We start from the raw sequence: 13,594 nt of genomic DNA, 5'->3' as shown, positions 1-13,594 counted from the left end.
GCTGGGATAGGCTCCAGCAGACCCCCGTGACCCTGCAAAGAATATTGCGGGTATAGATAATGGATGGACGTACCATCAAGTACTTTCTCTGACATACTCGCCCATTTAACAACAGTGTCCATAAAGTGGAAGTACATCAGTTATCAATTCTGTAAAGCTGAAATAAACGTGTATGTTTGATTGAATCGGAAACATTAGTCAATAAAATGTAAAATTTGATGTCAAGAGTTCAAATTTTTGGAGAATCTCTACTCTCTCCATATATTTGCAATAACCCGAGACCGTACCTAAACTGAAGTGACCTAAAGAGTGAATGTGAGGTAGGACACTAGAAATTACTGTCTCAAGTCTCTTTAACCACAGAGGGACTAAAACTCTCAATCTTCTAATCCGAAGTCAGATGCCTTGTCCTTTAGGACGTGAGGCCCCCCAATGGCGTCTGTTTCTCATTCCAGCACGTCACACCTCTAAAGGTCTTACTGTTTTGATGTCTGAGATGAGGTAAGCGAGAGGTTGTGGAGGCCCTGTGGCTTAGTTGGTCAAAGCACCTGTCTAGTAAACAGGAGATCCTGGGTTCAAATCCCAGCAGAGCCTCTAAACTCATCTGTCTTTGGATGAGAGAAAGATTAGAGATGGTTCAACCATGGTGGTGAAATGGAAAAATGACATGTAGCTTAAAAAAGAAGAAAGGCACATTGAAGGTTTCTTAACCAAAGTTAATTCACACATTCTAGTCTTAAAGATCTTCTAAGAGATGTGGACTGCTTGAGAGGCAGGTCATGTCTGGTTCTTTTCGCTTTGCTGTTCTTCACTCGTAACTCAAGATGTTGTAAACCAGGCCTGGATCAAACACATACATACATACATACAGTACATACGTACGTTGATACGGAAAAGAAAACTCACCACGAAGGCCGGTTAGCTCAGACGGTCAGAGTGTGGTGCTAATAACGCCAAGGTCATGGGTTCAATCCCCATACTGGCCAAACTCTTTACTACTAAAACTTGGGTTATTGTTGAAAGTTTCAGATTATAAAAATTGACCTGTCCAGGGGTCTGCCTCTCGCCTAAAAATGAGCTGGGATAGACTCCAGCAGACCCCCGTGACCCTGCAAAGAATATAGCATAGATAATGAATGGATGTACCATCAAGTACTTTCTCTGACATACTCACCCATTTAACAAAAGTTTCCATAAAGTGGAAGTACCTCAGTTATCAATTCTGTAAAGCTGAAATAAACGTGTTTGTTTGATTGAATCGGAATTAGTCAACAAAATGTAAAATTTGAAGTCAAGAGTTCAAATTTTTGGAGAATCTCTACTCTCCGTATATTTGCAATAACCCGAGACGGTAGCCAAACTGAAGTGACCTGTAAAGAGTGAATGTGAGGTAGGACACTAATTACTGTCTCAAGTCTCTTGTAAGAGTGGAGCTTAGTTGCCCTAACTTTTCTGATCAAAGTGGCAACATTTTTAGGACATACGTTGCCTCTTTCCCAATGAAGGCAGGGATCTTCCACTGCAAGCATGAAATGGAGGAAAGTTGACCACTCCATTTTACAAAACCCAACCGTTTATTTGGAATTCAGACCTCAATTTAGCAAACTGCTTGCATCCTTGAACACGACAGTGCTGGAAGGAGTGTTGAAAAGCTTTTGGACTTCAAACTTGCTGTGAAATCAGGTTTTAAGTCACACAACCATGGGCGTGGAAAAGTGGACCTGACTACCCAGGGCCCGAGTAGAGAGAGGGGCCCATGAAAATCCTGATTTTTTTTTTTTTTTTTGTGATGTTTTTATTTCGAATGAATTGGGCCCTCCAATTAATTGGTGTCATAATTTATTTCAAATATATTGATAATATCAAATGAGAGAATGAACTTAATGTCACAGTTCTCCCAACATATTAGACATTCTGGGCCCCCCCTCTTGGAGATGCAAAATGGTTTAGTCCGCCCAACAGCGACAGGCAACAGGTCAGTCAGACAGTGCGCCCAGATCAGACACCTGTGTGCAGGACATCATGCTGCCCAAAAAACATAAATCGGGCTATCAGAAAAAGAAAGAGAGGAAACAAAAAGAAAGACGGAAGAACGAGGGGGGCAGCTGCTGACTGCTTTCTTTCCCAAAGGTGAACCAATTTAGCTTGTCACACAAAGTCCAATTAAAGTTAACATAGTCCACTCCAGACAGCTGCTGCTCATACAGGCCCGGTTCTACGAGGGTGCATAAGCATTGCACCCTCAGTTTGTGTTTGCATGCTCAGTTGAAAAGATGAAAAGAAAACTGACAAATGCGCGCATTAAGCCTCATTTATGGTTCCGCGTTAAATTGACGGCGTAGGGTACGCTGCGACGCGCACCGTACGTTCGCATCCCCGCGTATTCTACGCCGTAAGACCTGCGTTGGTGCAACGCGGAACCATAAATCAGCCGGTGTACGTCACTCATCTGCAAGACGCTGCTCTCTGCTGCTCCGTTAACTCAAAGTAATGATGGATATTCGGAAGTGGTTCAAGCACAACCACGCCAGCAAGTTTACAGGACTGTCTCAGAAAATTAGAATATTATTATTATTTTCTGTAATGCAATTAAAAAAACAAAAATGTCATACATTCTGGATTCATTACAAATCAACTGAAATATTGCAAGGCTTTTATTATTTTAATATTGCTGATTATGGCCTACGGTTTAAGATTAAGATTCCCAGAACATTCTATTTTTTTTAGATAGAATATTTGAGTTTTCTTAAGCTGTAAGCCATTATCAGCAATATTAAAATAATAAAAGGCTTGCAATATTTCAGTTGATTTTTAATGAATCCAGAATGTATGACATTTTTGCATTACAGAAAATAAAATGAAACTCCATGCTGAGATTTAATGAATGATCCATCTAGCAATGTTGCTGCTGCATATATCAACATGTAAATAACATACCAATATCACTGTAGGCTCAAGTGCACACTAGTAATATATTAATTGAGCAATAACGCAATTTATTATTTTTGTCTGGTAAAAAGCCTTAGCATTGCGGTGCAGTGCTGTGCTTAAAAGCTATTGTCAATGTTCAATAAATTCATGATGTTACCAAAGCCAATGAATAATCATGTTAAATAACTGTGATATCACTATTAATCAAAATTGATTGTGATTGTGATTTTTGCCACAGATAGATAGATAGAGAGAGAAAGAGATAGGTCTGGGTGGTGAGAACATAGAAAAACAATTAGCTATTCTTCTCAATCTGGCTGAAAAATGGCTTAAAACATTTTTGCCTCTGCAACTTATTGCAGCCAAATGTAGCCCAGATGTAGCCCAATGTTTTAGGTATTTGAGCACAAGTAGGCCAAATGCATCAATTCAGAACCACTCATCAATATAATCTGATCTGATTGTAGTTGATTGTAGTAGATTGTATAAATACACCCCCCCCCTTTTTTTTTTTTTCTCTCACGCGCCTCGCGGGCATGGGTAGGGGCCCACTGACATCGAGAGTGTACAGGGCCCAGAATTTGGTGCTACACCCCTGCACACAACACAAGTAGGGGGCACCCAGAGTTGAACTGGGGACCTCTTGATCTGCAGTCAAATGCTCTACCACTGAGCTATACCCCCTTTCTGCCAAGTTTTACCTCACTGAAAAAGGTCTCTACTTGGTTTGGGAGACTGTGCATGTAACTCAAGATGTTGTAAACCAGCCCTGGATCAAACATGCACATACATACATACGTCACTGCCTACGTCCAAGCTACGTAGACGACCCATCGAATGCTGAGCATGGATGTATTATTTAACCGCTTTAAGCGCTGAGCCGTATGTCAACGTCGCCGCCATATTGGATGTGGCAAGACTGCGCTGTAAACTATTACAAGTAAATGGACTTATCTTCATAAAGCGCCTTCTACAAAGAAATTTACGTTGTACGTCTCATTTATTCATTCACACACGCACTAATATACTTGGGAAACAGTTAGGCACCAAATATAATATATTTAATTTTCTCAGATGGCAAAAATAAGAAGTTTATTGATCCCACATTGGAGTAATTCATGTTATATCAGCTATAGAGAACAAGGTAGTGCCGAAAAACAATATATATCCCCCCTCACAAAAATAAGAAAAATAGAGAAACATATTTTCTCATCAGCAAAGCATATTTTACATAAACATATTTAACATTTTTCAAGTTACAAAATAAGATATTTGAACCATTTTTCAGATTTTTTTCAGTTATTTTATTGTCTGGAAAATGGTTCAAATATGTTGTTTTGTTATTTGAAAATTTTAAAATTTGTTTTGTTTGAGAAAATGCTTTGAAAGAAATCTGAGGGAAGAGTTCGTGGAGTATCAAGTCATAGCAAGCAAGGACCTCCCATAGGAAGAGAGAGTTGACAGGTTCTGGGGCCTTTTAGGGAAAAAGGCGAGGTTTACAAATCTGGCATCACTGATGAGGGCAATGCTCTGCATCCCTCACAGCAATGCAAGCTCAGAGACGTCACTCAGCATGGTGAAAAAGATCCTCACAGAAAACACGAGTTTGGATAATTCTACTCTTTGCGCACTCCTTTCTTGCAAGATTAAACATACCAGCCCTGGCCACAAGTATGTACCCTCCAAGAAAGTGATTGAAGCTGCAAAGTCTGCCACCTACAATTACAACAGGTCCTTGGGGGACAAAGGGAACCTGGAAAATTGAAGTCCCGGACACACACACGCCCACACACACCACCACCACCACCTCAGTGCGTGATTCAGTATGTGTGTGGTTTAGAAGATGACATTATTGACAGCATTGTTTTTTGTTATTATTGTATGTACAATTGTATATTGCATTTTATTAGGGCCCGAGCACTTGCAGTGCGAAGGCCCTATTGTATCTGTAGGAATTATTAGGGCCCGAGCACCTTCAGAGCGAAGGCCCTATTGTATTTGCAGGAATTTTTATTATTATTAGGGCCCGAGCACTTGCAGTGCGAAGGCCCTATTGTATCTGTAGGAATTCTTCGCGTTATTATTATTAGGGCCCGAGCACTTGCAGTGCGAAGGCCCTATTGTATTTGCAGGAATTTTTATTATTATTATTATTATTATTAGGGCCCGAGCACTTGCAGTGCGAAGGCCCTATTGTATTTGCAGGAATTTTTATTAGGGCCCGAGCACCTTCAGTGCGAAGGCCCTATTGTATTTGCAGGAATTTTTATTATTAGGGCCCGAGCACTTGCAGTGCGAAGGCCCTATTGTATTTGCAGGAATTTTTATTATTAGGGCCCGAGCACCTTCAGTGCGAAGGCCCTATTGTATCTGTAGGAATTCTTTGTATTATTTTTCTGACAAAAGGAAGGCCTTTTTGCCCCCCTAAACGTGCCCAAAAAGTCACCAAATTTTGCATGCAAGTCAGGCCTGGCGAAAAATTTGATATTTAATGGTTTACATTAATGGGCGTGGCAAAATGGCTCAACAGCGCCACCCGGAAAACTTTGTGCCTCAAGCCCCACAATGCGGTTTGTCGTACATGCACGAAAATCGGTACACACCTGTATCATGGCCCAACTTAAAGAAAAGTCTCTGGGCGTCATGTCGAGAAACCGAACAGGAAGTCGGCCATTTTGAATTAATCGTGTCATTTTGGCGAAATTTATGCCTTCCTTCGGCAGTTAATACGGCCCGAACCGTAATGTGCACCCAGGTGTGTTATACATCAAAATGTGCGTCTCCATCCTCCGACACCACGCATTACTTTTCTCTTTCAAAAGCGTTACCGTGGCGACGCTAGACGCCGAAAGGCGCGCCCACCCTTCATCTGATTGGTTCAGACAGAAAAAACTTTGCGCCTCAAGCCCCTCAATACGGTTTGACGTACATGAACGAAAATCGCTACACACCTGTATCATGTCGCAACTTAAAGAAAAGTCTCTTGGCGCCACGGCCGAAACCGAACAGGAAGTCGGCCATTTTGAACATTCTGAATTAATCGCGTAATTTTGGAGCAATATATGCCATTCCTTCGAGAATTAATACGGCCCGAACCGTATCGTGAACCCAGATGTGTTATACATCAAAATGTCCGTCTCCATCCTGTGACTACACGCATTACTTTTCTCTTTCAAAAGTGTTACCGTGGCGACGCTAGACGCCAACAAGCGCACCCCCCCTTCATCTGATTGGTCCATATTTGATAGTTCCCCAAAAGGCACCAAATTTGGCACGCAAGCCAGGACTGGCGATAAATGTGATATTTCATGGTTTGCATTAATGGGCGTGGCAAAATGGCTCAACAGCGCCCCCCGGAAAACTTTGTGCCTCAAGCCCCACAATGCGGTTTGTCGTACATGCACGAAAATCGGTACACACCTGTATCATGGCCCAACTTAAAGAAAAGTCTCTGGGCGTCATGTCGAGAAACCGAACAGGAAGTCGGCCATTTTGAATTAATCGTGTCATTTTGGCGAAATTTATGCCTTCCTTCGGCAGTTAATACGGCCCGAACCGTAATGTGCACCCAGGTGTGTTATACATCAAAATGTGCGTCTCCATCCTCCGACACCACGCATTACTTTTCTCTTTCAAAAGCGTTACCGTGGCGACGCTAGACGCCGAAAGGCGCGCCCACCCTTCATCTGATTGGTTCAGACAGAAAAAACTTTGCGCCTCAAGCCCCTCAATACGGTTTGACGTACATGAACGAAAATCGCTACACACCTGTATCATGTCGCAACTTAAAGAAAAGTCTCTTGGCGCCACGGCCGAAACCGAACAGGAAGTCGGCCATTTTGAACATTCTGAATTAATCGCGTAATTTTGGAGCAATATATGCCATTCCTTCGAGAATTAATACGGCCCGAACCGTATCGTGAACCCAGATGTGTTATACATCAAAATGTCCGTCTCCATCCTGCGACTACACGCATTACTTTTCTCTTTCAAAAGTGTTACCGTGGCGACGCTAGACGCCAACAAGCGCACCCCCCCTTCATCTGATTGGTCCATATTTGATAGTTCCCCAAAAGGCACCAAATTTGGCACGCAAGCCAGGACTGGCGATAAATGTGATATTTCATGGTTTGCATTAATGGGCGTGGCAAAATGGCTCAACAGCGCCCCCCGGAAAACTTTGTGCCTCAAGCCCCACAATACGGTTTGACGTACATGCACCAAAATCGCTATACACCTGTATCATGGCACAGCTTAAAGAAAAGTCTCTTGGAGCCATGGCCGAAACCGAACAGGAAGTCGGCCATTTTGAAATCTGATTGGTCCATATTTGATAGTTCTCCAAAAGTCACCAAATTTTGCATGCAAGAAAGACTTGGCGATAAATTTGATATTTCACGGTTTGCATTAATGGGCATGGCCTAACGGCTCAACAGCGCCCCCTAGAATACTTTTCTCTGCCATAACTTTTGAATGGTTTGACATAGGAAGTTGTGGGTGGTGTCATGGGACTCTGTATGGAGTCCTTGACCTTCATTGGCCTGAATTAGCCCCACCTCTTCTTCTGATTGGTTGTCCCTTTTTTCTGCTATAACTTTTGAATGGTTTGACATAGGAAGTCGTGGGTGGTGTCATGGGACTCTGTAATGAGTTCTTAAGCTTCGTTGGCCTTAATTAGCCCCGCCCCTTCTTCTGATTGGTTGTCCCTTTTTTCTGCTATAACTTTTGAATGGTTTGACATAGGAAGTTGTGGGTGATGTCATGGGACTCTGTAATGAGTTCTTAAGCTTCGTTGGCCTTAATTAGCCCCGCCCCTTCTTCTGATTGGTTGTCCCGATTTTCTGCTATAACTTTGGAATGGTTTGACATAGAGAGTCGTGGGTGGTGTCATCAGATTCTGTATGGAGTCCTTGACCTTCATTGGCCTGAATTAGCCCCGCCCCTTCTTCTGATTGGTTGTCCCTTTTTTCTGCTATAACTTTTGAATGGTTTGACATAGGAAGTCGTGGGTGGTGTCATTTCTGATATGCTAATGGGGGGCGGTGGCCCTGAGTGCGAGGGCCCGTTCATCGCTGCTTGCAGCTTTAATTAGGGCCCGAGCACCTTCAGTGCGAAGGCCCTATTGTATCTGTAGGAATTATTTGTATTTTTAGGGCCCGAGCACCTTCAGAGCGAAGGCCCTATTGTATTTGCAGGAATTTTTATTATTATTATTAGGGCCCGAGCACCTTCAGTGCGAAGGCCCTATTGTATTTGCAGGAATTTTTATTATTATTATTAGGGCCCGAGCACCTTCAGTGCGAAGGCCCTATTGTATTTGCAGGAATTTTTATTATTATTATTAGGGCCCGAGCACCTTCAGTGCGAAGGCCCTATTGTATCTGTAGGAATTCTTCGCGTTATTATTATTATTATTATTATTATTTTTCTGACGAAAGGAGGGCCTTTTTGCCCCCCTAAACGTGCCCAAAAAGTCACCAAATTTTGCATGCAAGGCAGGCCTGGCGAAAAATTTGATATTTAATGGTTTGCATTAATGGGCGTGGCAAAATGGCTCAACAGCGCCCCCTTGAAAACTTTGTGCCTCAAGCCCCACGATACGGTTTGACGTACATGCACGAAAATCGCTACACACCTGTATCATGGCACAACTTCAAGAAAAGTCTCTTGGAGCCATGCCCGAAACCGAACAGGAAGTCGGCCATTTTGAATTAATTGTGTAATTTTGGCGCAATTTATGCCCTTCCTTCGGCAGTTAATACGGCCCGAACCGTAACGTGCCCCCAAGTGTGTTATACATCAAAATGTGCGTCTCCATCCTCCGACACCACGCATTACTTTTCTCTTTCAAAAGCGTTACCGTGGCGACGCTAGACGCCAAAAAGCGCGCCCACCCTTCATCTGATTGGTTCAGACCGAAAAAACTTTGCGCCTCAAGCCCCATAATACGCTTTGACGTACATGAACGAAAATCGGTACACACCTGTATCATGTCGCAACTTAAAGAAAAGTCTCTTGGCGCCATGGCCGAAACCGAACAGGAAGTCGGCCATTTTGAACATTCTGAATTAATCGCGTAATTTTGGAGCAATATATGCCATTCCTTCGAGAATTAATACGGCCCGAACCGTATCGTAAACCCAGATGTGTTATACATCAAAATGTGCGTCTCCATCCTGCGACTACACGCATTACTTTTCTCTTTCAAAAGTGTTACCGTGGCGACGCTAGACGCCAACAAGCGCACCCCCCCTTCATCTGATTGGTCCATATTTGATAGTTCCCCAAAAGGCACCAAATTTGGCATGCAAGCCAGGCCTGGCGGTACATTTGATATTTTATGGTTTACATTAATGGGCGTGGCAAAATGGCTCAACAGCGCCCCCCGGAAAACTTTGTGCCTCAAGCCCCACGATACGGTTTGACGTACATGCACGAAAATCGCTACACACCTGTATCATGTCACACCTTCAAGAAAAGTCTCTTGGAGCCATGGCCGAAACCGAACAGGAAGTCGGCCATTTTGAATTAATTGTGTAATTTTGGCGCAATTTATGCCATTCCTTCGGCAATTAATACGGCCCGAACCGTAATGTGCACCCAGGTGTGTTATACGTCAAAATGTGCGTCTCCATCCTGGGACTACACGCATTACTTTTCTCTTTCAAAAGTGTTACCGTGGCGACGCTAGACGCCAAAAGGCGCGCCCCCCCTTCATCTGATTGGTCCATATTTGATAGTTCTCCAAAAGTAATCAAATTTTGCATGCAAGTCAGACTTGGCGATACATTTGATATTTCATGGTTTGCATTAATGGGCGTGGCCTAACGGCTCAACAGCGCCCCCTAGAATACTTTTATCTGCCATAACTTTTGAATGGTTTGACATAGGAAGTTGTGGGTGGTGTCATGGGACTCAGTAATGAGTCCTTAAGCTTCGTTGGCCTTAATTAGCCCCGCCCCTTCTTCTGATTGGTTGTCCCTTTTTTCTGCTATAACTTTTTAATGGTTTGACTCCCGCTTCCTGATTCAAACGTCTGCCGGCCCCGCCCCCCGACCAATCAGTGGCGAGTAGGGTGATGACGGCCCCGCCCCCCGACCAATCAGTGGCGAGTAGGGTGATGACGGCCCCGCCCCCCGACCAATCAGCTCCCTGTAATGTGGTGACTTCAGAAATATTCCCGGCTCAGCCCGGTTACAACCTTGGCAGAATGGTTACAGAAAAAGTAATAATTTAAATAGTAGGGTTTTACTAATATTTATAACTTACAAATATTTAAAAAATTAGGAAAAAAAAGTTCCAGACATTTTATCGCTATGTTGGTCTGTCCTAACCCAGTAGGTCAAATCAAAGGAATAGCTGAGACTTAGCTCAGCCAGATTATTGCGGTCTTTGCTGCCAGAGGTCGAGAGTTCAAGCCTGGCTTGATGTGCCAAAATTTTTGTCAGCAATTTTTGTGTTTTTTTTACATCAAAATGTTCGTCTCTGTCCTGTGACGACGCACATTACTTTTCTCTTTCCCCTTCTTCTGATTGGTTGTCCCGATTTTCTGCCATAACTTTTGAATTTGAGTGGAGTTTGCGCGCGCAGATCCCGCGGGGGGAGGGGCTGATGTTCAGCGCGGCCGCCATCTTGGTCGAGGCGCCGCATTGACTGCCTGAGAACGTCGGGCGTGGCCGCCATCTTGGATCGGTATCGCTTTAACTCTAGAGCGTTCACTTCTATTGTGGAAGGAGGTGTCTGCATAAGTAAAATAACTATAACTCACTTGATTTTCAACCGATTTTCACGCGGTTTGCTTTGTTACAAACGGCAGACATGTAGCTATGATACAGGATGCTTGATGTACGTTAAATATGCAAGCTTTCATGCTAAAATACGTTCTGCAGGTAGTCACACTTCAGGTATACACACACACACACACACACACACACACACACACATATATATATATATATATATATATATATATATATATATATATATATATATATACACACACACACACACACACACACACACAATATACACAATACAAAATACAGTATAGCATATTAATGAATGTGTCACAGGGGTGGCTCAAGTCCCCAATTAAAAACTTTCGAGGGTGAGCAGCGCTTAGTAACCCACAACAAAAAGTAGTGGTGCAGCAACAAACATTTATTGTGCAAAAGACTGTTGTAAAATGTCACTAAAAATAGAAATGTTCTAAAAATGGCCAATCTATAAAAGGTTAAAAGGTTAAAGATGGACAGTCTCAGTCTTTCTGGGCTCACTGTCCTCCAGTGCCCTCTCAGTGCCCCCTCCCTGTTGGCCCACGCCAACAGGGATCCCCGGTCCGAGTTCGCCGGGGGCTCCCCAACCACCTGGGCCCCCATGGGCCTCTGTACGTCAGGCTATCCTCCTCAGCTCTGCCCATTCTCCGTCCAGCCACCACAGTCCATCCACTCTTGTTCATCAGCCCTCCACTCTCGTTCCTCAACTCTGCAGCTCCCTTGAATATCAAGGGGGGAAGGGAACCCTCCCCTGGTCCACCATTGGTCTGGGGGGCCAGCCTGCAGTGGTTTATTGGCCACTGCAGCTGTCTGTCAGGATTCAGTTGATTGTGTTCAGCTGTGTCTAATCAACTCAAACAAAAAGGTAATTGCATGCCAACTCAAAAACAGAAGAAGTTACATTTCAAACAATAATAACTAGACAAAGCAACAAAACATGCATGCAAATAAAATGTTACACTAAAATTCCAAAACAATAAAATGATTAAACACAGCCTGACACTCAGCATGACATCCCCCCACAGTTTACCGTTGGCAGTCCCTGTCAACAATCCCCATGTCCACCAACAGCAGCCTCCAGCGGTTCCTTATCCCAGCAGCTGCAGCCAGCTCTCCGCAGCGTCCAGCAGCCCCACCAGTAGCCTCCGGTGGTCTCGTGCTGCAGCCAGCTCTCCGCAGCGTCCAGCAGCCCCACCAGTAGCCTCCGGTGGTCTCGTGCTGCAGCCAGCTCTCCGCAGCGTCCAGCAGCCCCACCAGTAGCCTCCGGTGGTCTCGTGCTGCAGCCAGCTCTCCGCAGCGTCCAGCAGCCCCACCAGTAGCCTCTGGTGGTCTCGTGCCGCAGCCAGCTCTCAGTAGCATCCATCAGCCCCACCAGTAGCCTCTGGTGGTCTCGTGCCACAGCCAGCTCTCAGCAGCATCCAAAAGCCCCACCAGTAGCCTCCGGTGGTCTCGTGCTGCAGCTAGCTCTCAGCAGCATCCATCAGCCCCACCAGTAGCCTCCGGTGGTCTCGTGCTGCAGCCAGCTCTCAGCAGCATCCATCAGCCCCACCAGTAGCCTCCGGTGGTCTCTCTTGCTGCATATGGGCAAAGGTCGCATCACTGTTACGACGGGCAAAACATCCTCAGGGCTTGGGGCAGAGGGCCTTCTTTAAGGCCCAACAAAAAACGGGCACCAGGATAAATTATCATTTTAAAACTTTGTGGGTACCCAGCACTGCTCACGAACTCGAATCCTGCCGACAACGCCAAATGTCACAGGGGTGGCTCAAGTCCCCAATTAAAAACTTTCGAGGGTGAGCAGCGCTTAGTAACCCACAACAAAAAGTAGTGGTGCAGCAACAAACATTTATTGTGCAAAAGACTGTTGTAAAATGTCACTAAAAATAGAAATGTTCTAAAAATGGCCAATCTATAAAAGGTTAAAAGGTTAAAGATGGACAGTCTCAGTCTTTCTGGGCTCACTGTCCTCCAGTGCCCTCTCAGTGCCCCCTCCCTGTTGGCCCACGCCAACAGGGATCCCCGGTCCGAGTTCGCCGGGGGCTCCCCAACCACCTGGGCCCCCATGGGCCTCTGTACGTCAGGCTATCCTCCTCAGCTCTGCCCATTCTCCGTCCAGCCACCACAGTCCATCCACTCTTGTTCATCAGCCCTCCACTCTCGTTCCTCAACTCTGCAGCTCCCTTGAATATCAAGGGGGGAAGGGAACCCTCCCCTGGTCCACCATTGGTCTGGGGGGCCAGCCTGCAGTGGTTTATTGGCCACTGCAGCTGTCTGTCAGGATTCAGTTGATTGTGTTCAGCTGTGTCTAATCAACTCAAACAAAAAGGTAATTGCATGCCAACTCAAAAACAGAAGAAGTTACATTTCAAACAATAATAACTAGACAAAGCAACAAAACATGCATGCAAATAAAATGTTACACTAAAATTCCAAAACAATAAAATGATTAAACACAGCCTGACACTCAGCATGACAAATGTATTAATATATTTGAATAACAGACATAACAAGCTTAAAAACAAAAAACATAACGGATGACAGCATACAATTGTCATAATGGAGAAAAAAAAGAAACATTTGGAAGGAGTGTGTGTGTGAGGAATTGTATATTAGTGTTATAAATTGAAATTATATAATAATGCAATCGCTATGATATATAATTTTACAATATAATACAGTCAAAAATATATGAAATGAAGCAACATACAATGCAATAATACAATATGCTATATTACTGGGTACGCTAATATGAAATAACAACATGTAATATAATATGGTATAATAGATTAATATAATATCATACATTCTGGACCATGAGATACAGCTGTACTGTATGATCGTCGTTCATTTGAGTGATCTGATTTTTTCTTTCATGGTTTGCATTAATG

The 13,594-nt window shown here is 44.1% G+C and overlaps 3 non-coding genes across 3 annotated transcripts; 2 read left to right on the top strand and 1 right to left on the bottom strand.

Annotated features, from left to right (window-relative positions):
- Positions 1-520: 520 nt before the first annotated feature.
- Positions 521-594, top strand: trnat-agu (transfer RNA threonine (anticodon AGU)). Its single transcript has one exon. It is a non-coding gene; the product is annotated as a tRNA-Thr (tRNA).
- A 318-nt stretch (positions 595-912) lies between these two features.
- trnai-aau (transfer RNA isoleucine (anticodon AAU)) lies at positions 913-986 on the top strand. The gene has a single exon. It is a non-coding gene; the product is annotated as a tRNA-Ile (tRNA).
- A 2,557-nt stretch (positions 987-3,543) lies between these two features.
- On the bottom strand, positions 3,544-3,615 carry trnac-gca (transfer RNA cysteine (anticodon GCA)). The gene has a single exon. It is a non-coding gene; the product is annotated as a tRNA-Cys (tRNA).
- Positions 3,616-13,594: the final 9,979 nt, after the last annotated feature.

This window comes from Cololabis saira, chromosome 5, assembly GCF_033807715.1.
Source record: "Cololabis saira isolate AMF1-May2022 chromosome 5, fColSai1.1, whole genome shotgun sequence".
Lineage (NCBI taxonomy): Eukaryota > Metazoa > Chordata > Actinopteri > Beloniformes > Belonidae > Cololabis > Cololabis saira.
This window is presented reverse-complemented; position numbering and strand designations above follow the sequence as displayed.